The sequence below is a fragment of the Arvicanthis niloticus genome, chromosome 9 (genome assembly GCF_011762505.2).
Source record: "Arvicanthis niloticus isolate mArvNil1 chromosome 9, mArvNil1.pat.X, whole genome shotgun sequence".
Lineage (NCBI taxonomy): Eukaryota > Metazoa > Chordata > Mammalia > Rodentia > Muridae > Arvicanthis > Arvicanthis niloticus.
In genome coordinates, this window is record NC_047666.1 from 21,543,178 (window position 1) to 21,554,158 (window position 10,981).

General features: G+C 46.2%; 1 non-coding gene across 1 annotated transcript; it reads left to right on the forward strand.

The window, feature by feature from the left end:
• Positions 1–785: 785 nt before the first annotated feature.
• Positions 786–917, forward strand: LOC117715842 (small nucleolar RNA SNORA17). Its single transcript, XR_004607645.1, has one exon. It is a non-coding gene; the product is annotated as a small nucleolar RNA SNORA17 (small nucleolar RNA).
• The last annotated feature ends 10,064 nt before the right edge of the window (positions 918–10,981 follow it).

Sequence of the window (10,981 nt, forward strand, 5' to 3'; positions counted from 1 at the left end):
TAAAAGGAAAAGCCACTTGGTGGAACAACATGCCCTTCTACAAGCTAACTTATTTTCTTCTCTGGCTTCATCTCAGTTGTTCTCAACCTGCTGCTCAAACACAACTTCACTATGGACACAACAGCCACCTTTGTGTTCCGTGAAAATGCCAGATAGATGCTGGCCTCCCTCCCACCTGTGGGCTCTGCATTGTGTCCTCTATGCAGAGGCCTGTGGAGGAGAGTCTGCAAGCTCTCTCAGGATCTTTGCTCAAACACCATCTTCCCAGTGATGTCTTTCCACAAAACATGAATGATTCTGTCTTCTTCCCTGGTATATCACCACACCTAAAACAGATTCCAGGTGACCCAGAGGCAGTGTTTGGTACTAGGTACTGTCTGTGGACAAGCTCCCCAAATCGAGAGCAAAACAAAACCAAATTTTCTACAACTGTCAGTTTCCATGATGTGTGCAGTCTTAACATGGCCAGTTTCCACCCACATGTCTGAGCATGGAGCTGATTTCACGAGTGCCTGACTTTCCTGAACCACTGAGATTCATCTCCAGCTATTTGTTAAAAGACATATAAATAGTATAAAATACTAAATTCTAAATGAAAGGAAGTAGACTTTTAGACAGACAACTGTAGGAACCAGCTCTCCTCAAACCCTCAGTGATGGTTTAAGGACGCTTTAGAGGAAGAGTGAATCCACAGAGTCTTCAGAGGAGAAAAATAATGGCAGTGCAGAAATTAATAAAGCACTTTGTCAAACATGGCTAATGATCCAACATAAAACTGCAAAACACCTGCCCCTGGAGGCGTTACACGTGTGGCTGCTGTGTCACACATGTGTCAGTAGGTGGCAGGGAAAAGAGAGGCTATGTCTACACTCAGTATTCTGATCTATGAAAATCTGAATGATTAGTAACCTGACATTTCCTGAAAAAAGACAGCCTGAGATGGTCATCACTCCAGCACAGTTGGGCTCCCAGGATGAGGAGCAAACTAAAGACTAGAAGAACCCCACCTGGGACTGTGGCCTTGAGAAGGAGACAAGTGACCCTGGCAAGGGGCCACTTGGGCTGACCAAGCTAGAAGTAAGCCCATGACAACCACCAGACCAGTTCCATGGAGTCTGAACAGAGGGAGCTAGCCTGAAATGACCACCAGTCCAGCGCCAAACGGGCCTGGGAGAGCAGACCATGCTCGAGATGACCCCTGCCCAGCGCCATAATGCACAAGTGGGGCATAGCACTCCTGAGATCTCTCCTGAGTTGACCCAAGCAGTCAGAGACCCTGGTCACAACTAAGTGGAGCAAGTAAGTGGTAGAGAAATGGGAGAGAAAGAGAAGCAGACGGATATGGGCATGACAAAGAGAGGCAGAACTGGAGACTGGAGAGTAGTGAGGAACAGTCTCATGTGAGTAGCTGGTGATGCCACCTGGGACCATGGTGGGGTCCTGGCCAGTGCTGCCACCAGGGGTCATATCTATGTCAATGACCCTGCAGCAGCAGGGCTCTGTTACTAACAAAAGCCAGGTGGATGTTCCTGGTCTAGCCTGACATTGGGGACATGTTGACGTCGGAGGGCTGTGCAGAACTGGCCCCACCTCTCACCTGGACATCTTGGGGGAGCTGTCCCTCGGGGCATGAGAACAGGAGAGCTGAACCCATCTTTCTCTAGCTGCAGTACTCAGGAAAGCAGACCCTTCGCATTGCAGGAGTTGTGGTTGAGCCAGCCCTGAGCACATGAGTGTGGGAGAGCTGGCTCTACCATTCATCTCTCATGCAGTGGTGTGTACAGGGGAGAGATACCCTTCTCCCTTGTTGCCCTCACCACCTGCAGCAGGCATGAGACCTGGCTCTGAGGACATGAGAGCAAGAGAGCAGTCCCTGCACGTCACCCGAGCAGCACAATAGAGCTGCTGACCCTGGCGACAGCAGGGACACAGGAAACTGGCTATGGGGATGTGAGTATAGAAAAGCTGGTTCAGCTACTTGTCCTCTGTGAGGTGACATGGTGGAAGGAAATATGCCCCACCCAGCATCCCTTGCCAAATAGAGCAGGCAGAAGAGCTGCCCTTGAGGTCATCAGAGCAGGAGAGCTGTCCCTGTCCCTCATCTGCTGCAGCACTCAGAGAGCATGCCTTGAACCTCACTTGGGCATCACAGTAGAGCTAGCCTTGGATTGTGGGAGCTAGCAAGGTTGTGCGAGACCTTGCCCTGAGGACATGGCTGTGGGAGAGCCAGCCCTGCCACTTGTCTGCTGTGCAGTGTCATTGGGACGGGAGAGATCCCCTTCCCTCCCTTTCACCCTTGTCACTAGTAAATGGGAGAGTTGGCCCTGAACAGGGTCATGAGATCAGGAGAACTGTCTTTGCCCCTTGCCTGCTTCAGCACTGGGGAGAGCAGGCCCTGCCCCTCACCTGGGCAGCACAGTAGAGCTGAACCTGGTGGAGAGGGCATGGGTGAGCTGGTCTCAAAGGTGTGAATGTAAGAGAGCTATCCCCACGACTTGTCTGCCCCGCGGCAGTGTGGGTAAGGGAGAGATGCTCTCACCCACACTCACCCCTTGCCACACACAGCAGGTGGGAGAGCTAGCCCTGTACTCATGAGAGCTGGAGTGCTGTCTCTACCCCTGACCTGCTGCATCACTCAGGAGAGCGGGCCCTGCACCTGACCTGGGCAGCATAGTACAGCTGGCCATGAGTGTGGGGTTGGCAGGTGAGCCAACCCAAATGGCATGAGAGCACGACAGCCAGCAGGCTGACCAGCTCAGATACCTTTTAGGCCCAGATCCAGGACTTTGAATTGGATCATCTCAACGCCCATTTCATCTATGAACTGCTGAGGTACACGAAGGGGCTGGCACCACAGATCCAAGGTCTCCATGACACAGAGCAACAGCAGGATAATCAAGAAGGGTCCTACTGAGGTTCCAGTACTGATATAGTAGCGGAACCACTGCAGTGCTCATGGCAACGAGCATTGCAAGTAAAGAGATGTGGACAAAGGCGTATACCACGGGACACACTGGGGCCCACTGGTTCTACAGTTCTACAACAAGATCTTTTTCTCTCTACTGGGGAGAGGGTGCAAGGGTAGAAAGCAGTCACGAGGGCCCGAGGGGAGGAAAATGGGATTGGGATGTGGGATGTAGAATTCACAAAGAACCTATAAAAAGTTTTTTTAAAGTGCAAAATAAAAGAACAGGTTTTTAACTATTTGCCATTGCCTACCCTCTCCCCCCTCCTCATCCCATTCTCTCCCCCCTCCTCTCTCCTTCCCCTCCTCTCTCCCTCCCCTCCTCATCCCATTCTCTTCCCCTCTTCTCTCCCTCCCCTCCTCATCCCATTCTTTCCCCCCTCCTCTTTTTTTTCCCTTTTTCTATTTCAGGCAAGTTCTCACTCTGGTACCCAAGATGGTCTAGAAATTAATATGTACTCTAGGCTGGTCTAAAACTCACATGACTCCTCCTGACTACTGGAATTGTAGTGTGTGTGTGCGCGTGCGTGCGTGTGTGTGTGTGTGTGTGTGTGTGTGTGTGTGTGTGTTGCTGGGGATTAATATAGGGTAGTGTGAATATTAAGCAAACACTCTACCCCTTAGCTATTTTGCCAGACCCAAATTAAATGTTTTAATGTTTAAAAATATGACTCAGCCCCAGAAAACAGAAAGAGGGAGGGTACACTGACAAAAGTTGTTATTATCCTTGTCCTATTTAAAAAGTGGTTAGTGTCTCCATTTCTTTCCTGTTGTTGTGCGCAAAAGCAGACAAACAAAATACTTTGACAAGGTGTCTGAAGAGAGGCTCAGAGATTAGGAGAGCATACAGCGTTTGCAGAGATCCCAAATTCAATCCCAACACTCACAACTTGAAAGTGCAGTGCTAGAAGATGATGGACAGTGGTCTCTTCTGGTCTCCACGGTCACATGCACCCATGTGTTCATGTGCACACACAAACATGCACATACACACACACACACACACAAAAGCATATAATTTTTAAATGCTTTAAACTTTTTTAAAAAATAATAAAATGTCTTTTAAAAACCTCTGACAAAAACAACTGGAAGGAGAAGGGTTTGTTTTGGCCACAGCTCCAGGTCACAGTTGATCACGGTGAGAACTTAGCAGTGAATTGTAGGCTCCCACTAAGTCCACCCTCGCCATTTTGTGCAGTCCAGGATCCCTGCTCGCACTTAGGATGGCTCTCCTCGCACAGCAGCTAACGCAAACACAGACCGTCCCCCACAGTCACACCTCCCTACGTGCTTTGAGAGGCCGTCAAATCCAACAAGTAACACAAGCACACAGAGATATGAAGAATGTCTAAGAATAGCTTCTGAAAGTCTAAAACTTATAATCCTTGTCTTCCAAACACCCACAGGAAAAACGGGAAGAGTATGGGAAGTGTGACTTTCCAACACACAAGGGTAACCAAGCAAGGGAAAAAAGCCATTGCAATAAAGCAGGAGAGCCCACCATGGTGCTCTGCTCCCATGATCTCACCAATGGGGAGACCAAGGTGGGAGGGTTTCAGGCCAGCCTGGCCCGCGTACATAGCGAGGACTTGTTTCAAACAGGAAGTATGGAAATAATTTAGAATGCATGCAGGAGGATCAAATATTTCTCTAAATCCAACTTAGCATACAAAACATGTGCCTTCATGAAAACAAGACGTGGAAGAGGGACAGCTATGTAGGAAGTTACACATGTGGGGGAAAGGTTACAAATGGATGCCAGGGAGATAGCACAAGGGCTAAGAGACCATGCCGTGCAAGAACTGAGTTCAAACCCTCAAAATCTGTGCAAAAATCCTGTGTGTAGCCCCTGTAACCCAACCCTGTGCGTGAGAGGTAATAGGATCCAGGGTTTCCTGGGCTCCTAGCTTCTGTTCAGTAAGAGACTCTTTCAAGAGAACAGGGCAGAAAGTGATGGAGTAGTTCACCTAACCTCCTCTTGACTCGGTGCACACGCAGGTACACAAACACACATACATCCATGTACCCATACACCACACATTCTCACGTATGCTCAACTTTTACACATAACTTTTAAAGTGACAAATTGAACATACGAATTTCTTTATGATCCATTTCAAAAATCCCTAGGAAAGTAGCAGTTTAAAAGTATATTTTTTAAAAAAGCTGATAAAAGAGATGTTAGCTATGACAGTTCAAAAACCACACAGAAAGTGAATTCTTGGTAATTGACTTAGGTGGTAGAGAGGAAAACAGAAAAGAAACAGGCCTTACCCCAGTGACTTGGAGGCTTCGGGTAGGTGAGACCAGGGTTCTCTGGTATGAATAAAATCATGAAAGCTATGGTGCAAATTTGCAGAAAGTGCTTAGGAAGCCTTCCCAGGTCACTCAGCTTGGTGATTGTGAAGGTTTTATGAGCAAACTATGTAAAGCACACAGAGAGCCGTCAGGGCCAACTAAGAACTCTGCTTATTGGCCATGACTTCACAATGGGAAACTCATATGCAAGTCTAGTCTGGTTTGGGGGTTTCCTTTTTCTTATGTGAAAGGCTGGGAAGATGTCGTGGTTGGTAAAGGGCTTGCCACATAAGCATGAAGACCTGAATTTGGATTTCTAGCACCCACATTAAAGACAGACAGACAGACAGACAGACAGACAGACAGACAGACAAAATGCGGGCATGGCAGCACACGTCTGTAGTCCAGGGCTGGAGCATCAGAGAAAGCCGCTTCTCTCCTTTCTTCCCTGGAGCTCTCTGGTGAAGCAGTCTAACCAAATCATTAAGGGAGCCTTCTGAAAACTAAGCTGGGAGGCATCAGGGAAGATACCCAATGCTGATCTGTGAGCTCTCTGCATAGGCTCACACACACACACACACACACACACACACACACACACACTGGCATATAAATATAAACATACTAGAAAGATGGAGATTAATAGCAAGACTCATCTGGAAGAATTTAAAGTTGTCTCACACAGGTAGAGGGTAGGATTGCCTGTACAAGTAACTTTTATTTTTCCATATTATTTTCCTGTAGTAATCGTCATCTCAGAGGCTTACTGCCTCCATCTGCTGACCTAGGCCTAGTCCTGGAAGCTTCTAGCCTCCAAACAATCTAATCTAGGCCTAGAATGCTTTTGGTCTCTGAGATTCTATCTGGCTTCTCTCAGCCTCTCCTGAACTGCTCTGCTTAGCCTCATACTAACTTTGGCAATATGTTGTAAATTTCTGGCTCCTTCTTATTCTCTAGCTAATTCTGTCTTCACCTGTGTCTAGCTCATTCTCCCGTCAGCCTCGCTGTGAGACTGTTTCTTTCTCTGTGCTGCTCTCTCTTCAGTAGCTTCTCTTTCCTCTCCTCACAAGAACCGAGCATATCCTGGGCCTCTTCTCCCATCCTCATGGGTCTCAGAAAACAACCTGGATGATATCCTGTTACAGTAACTGCATCCCTAACACCCAGAGTCAGCTCAAACCCTAAAGGCTTAAGGCTCTGTCTCAGTAAGTGGCCCCAATCTCAGATGAAATTCCTAAGTTCAGTCACCATTGTGTAACTTTTCATGAGGAAATACGAACACAAGTCTATTCACCTCAGACATGGCTCTGACAGCAGACCAAAAAGATTCACGCCAGGTCCATCTCAGAGAAACCCTGAGTTCACTGGGGTTACTTCCGGGAGCATGGGTCAGAGGTTCCTACTGTGATGTGATTCAAAAGCAGCTCCGTCACCAGCATTCTCTGGGCCTGTGGACAATTCCAAGAGCTGCATCCATGTAATTCCTTGCTCAATTTGTAGATGGCTACATAGAACAGTCTCCCAGGCAATTGTTATTTCTTTTATAACCTTGGGGACGGGCACTGGAACCCAAGCTTTACAGGTGCATTAGCTTCCTGGGTCTTCTGGGTGTCCCTCTCCATTGCCCCCACACCTGCAAGGAGAAAATGTCTCAATTTGGGGAAAATCGTTACGCAGTCACACGCTTCTGAGCATCCAACTATCAAGTCAGGGGCCCCAAAACTCCCTCTTTGGTTTCCAGAATTTGCTAGAAAAAGCTGAGAAAGCTTAAGAAAACACTTTCCTGGCTTTTGATGAAAATACAACTCAGAAAGAGCCATGTGGACAACCTGTTTGTATCTAACGCATTGAACCACATGGATCCCAGCACCATCGAGTCAAACAGCTTCACTTAATGGAAGAAGAAAGGCTCTCCCATCTTTTTAATAAGGACTTAAAACTCTAAAACTAGGCAAGAATAACACAAAAAAAAATTGTGTAGGTGAATTTAACACATAGATGGAAGAACTTAAAATAAAACCTTGTATGAATTATGTAAGGAAAGGCTCAAGGTCGAGCATATTCAAGACAGCCAGGAGTGGCGGCACACGCCTGTAATCTAGCACGGGGGATGGGGGGGGGGGTAAGGCAAAAGGGTCACAAGTTCAAAACCAGCCTTGGCTGCACTACAGGACTGTCTCAAAAAACAATAAGAGGCAAAACAAAGAAACAAACCGAAATAACACCCATGGGAGAAGGAGAGACTTTTTCTCCAGCTCTCTCTCAGAGACTCTTTTTCGGTGGTGTAGCTACTGGCAAGAGGCTCGTGTCTTCAGTCATGTGTTTGTAACCCTTATGAGACTCACTGGAGCATAAAGGAATCATCAAAGCAAAAGGGACTAGTTAGCCAGTTAGGAAGAAGGGGGTCAGTAGGCGTGAGGGCATGGGAGGGTGCTAAGGGCAAATGTGGCCAAAACACGTTATACACATACCTGAAAATGTCAGGACGGAACCTAGTAGTCTATGTAATTAATATTTTCTAATAAAAAATATTTTTCAAGCAGTATCCAAGGTAACTTGAAAGAAATGAGAGATCATAACTTGCTCTATCAATTTTTAAAGCTTACTTCAGGGAGGGTAACTGGGGTGAAAATGATCAAAATACATCATACGCATGTGTGAAATTATGGAGGGATGCAAAGGTTAGTTTTAGAAGCTCATTTAAGGGTATGGGAGTGGGACTGGGAGACACTGATGCAAGAACAGGTTAGCAGGCTGCAGAGATGCTGCAGAACAGGAGGCCACGCCCCACATCACAGCAGCAGGCATGGACCGCCTGTCGAGTGGATGGTGAAAAAGCCTTGCTTGCCCATCTTTTTAACTAGATTACTTTCCTGATTGATTCCTGCCCGAAAATAGATGCTAAATTATCTAAGAGGTAAATATGGAATATAGAGCTTGAAAGTCACGTAAGAAATTACTTTGTCATACGATCCCTTAAGTGGTATATTTTTAAAAATTTTTGAGACAAGTTTTGATAAGTTGACCAGGCCGTTTGAAACCTGAAGTCCTGGAAGACCCTAGACTCACTAGAATTACAAGTATGAGCCACCATAACTAGTCCATCTTAAACATGTGTGGTGTGTTTGGCTTGCAGGAATGTGTGTATGATATGCACACATGGACACAGGTCTACATAGTAGCTGTCAGTCTGCCTCAGTTGATCTCTGACTTATTTTTTGAGACAGAGTCACACACTGAGCCTGGAGTTCACCTTCTTGTATCACTGGCCAGCCAGTGAGCTTCAAGGGTCTATCCTGTGAGCAGGGTGGTTGCAGACACATGCCATCCTGTCCAGCTTTTAATATATGTGCTGGAAATTCAAACCTGTGTCCTCCTGTTAGCTCAGCAAGCGTTTTACCAGCTGTCCCTTCTCCCCAGCCCTGTTAAAAAAAAATTCTTAAACAAAAGTCTAAAAGCCACAAGCAAAGCAGTTCAAGTAAATATTGATAAATTTTACTACCCTGAAATGTAAAGCATAAACCATCACATAAAATTTAAAAATACCTCCAGCCTGGAAGAAGATATCTGTGGTGATAAAGCTAACAAAAACATAGATGTGGGAAATATAAAATACCAAAAAATTGGCTTTGAAAAAAAATCTAGCAGAAAATCAAAAAATAATATAAAGAGGGGGAAAAATCACATATCAGGACCAGAAAGATGGATCATCATTATGAATTCTTGCTGCACAATTTTGATGAGCAGAAATAGGAGCACCTGACCTAACAAGCTGGGTGTTTCCACACAAGCTTGTAATTGCAAGTGGGCAGAGATAGGGGGACACGGCTGGGGAGAAGGGACAATCTGGATGGTTGACTTCCAACCTGGCTGAGGAGTCAAGAGCCCCAGTGAGAGAAAGTCCCCACCTCAAAGGCAGGGGGTGATAGAGAAAGACTCTTGGCACCATCTTCTAGATGCCAAAAGTCACACAGAACCATTTATTCATTGGCACATACATATGAGTGTACACTCACACAGACACATGATAATTAATTAATTTTTAAATTATGCATGAGGAAACAAGAATGACTGTTAAGCCTATGAATCAGCTTTTGCCCTAACCAGTCACTGGACAAGTACAAATGATGATAATGACATCCACATTTCAGACTGATGGGAGTTTGGGTTGGTGACTCGAGGTATCAGGGAGAATATAGAACAAGCGCTTAAATCCTGCAGGGGGACAGCGAGTTTGAACAACCACTTTGGAAGGTGATTTATTGGCACAGTGAAGCTGGGTGTGAGTACAGCCGCCTCCCAGCAGCGGCACTTCCAGATAAACACCCTCATTTGTTAGGCAGGCCCGTTTAGCTCTCTTCCGCTACCCTCTCTTGGCCTGTCTAAAAAAAAGCAAAGAAAACCCCAGCTTGTTAAATCCAAACTACATCAAGGTAGGTCACAGTATGTCTTATATAAATGGAAAAACAACTTCCCCGGAATTGTCACTGACTTATATGAGGAGTGATTATGTTTTAAAATAGCATTGTAACAATCATTTGCTAACATTGTAACAACCATTTTCTAACCAGACACCAACTGCATTGCAGTAAGAACATACTGTTGGGGCCGTCGAGGTGGCTCGGTGGGTAAAGGCTCTAGCAACCAAATCTGATGACTTAAATTCAATCCCCAGGCCCTCCTGCAAGGTGTGCTGCAGTGCATGTACACACACACACACACACACACACACACACACACACAAACTAAATGTGAAAAAGTAAAAGCCATATTGTCAATAAGATCAATAAACATATAAGCCATCCTTGAGTTCTACCGTATTTTCAAAACTGTGGCAAATCCTTAATAGCGTCTGCAAGATCCTCTCTCTCCAGCCTCGTGCTGGCCCACTCCCCTGAGTTCTCTCCATTACTGCCTTAGGGAGCATCACCTAACTCCCTGCCTGTCCCACAAACTCCAGCAAGGGCTTTCACTGTTCCCTCTGCTGGGCAGCTTTCTTCCCTCAGCCTCTGTCTTGCTAACTCATTACCCACTTGCAAGTAGCATTTCCTGGCAAATGCTAAGTACTTGATAAATATTTTCTGTCCTATACAGACTGCTGACATCATCAGACAACTCGTCCTGTTTCCCTCCTTGGCTTCAGGAGTTGGGTGTACTGGGATGGTGTGCAAAAGCTGACCACGAACAAGTCACTGCACATATTCCCAAGGGGACTGGCAATGGGAAGGCAGAGTACCGGCTGCTATCAGGATGCCAGTAGGAACAGGCAACGGGGTCAATGTTGTGTGCCACCTCTAAACAAATGTTCATCACCCAAAGCACAAGCTGAATGGGGAACATGTGTGCTGCCAAGGCGAGAAAGGCACAGGGTGCTCCTTTTACAACAGGAGTCCTTTACTTAGCTCCGCAGCCAAGAGCAAATATGATACATATATATACATACACATATATATACATATATCATATATATATACACACACATATATACATACATATATACATTTTAAAACAATCCACAAGCAAAAAACCAAACCAGACATCATTTGGATCATCTTTAGGGACTTGGCTGCCAGGTGCTAACATGGCACAGTCGGAATGTCTGGGCAAAGTGCCTAGGAGGCTGAGACAGTCTCACGCCTCTGAGACCAGCTCACCTTTGTATTCCTCACTGACCACTTTGCCAAGAGCAGAGCCCTGATGCTCAGGACAATGTCACTG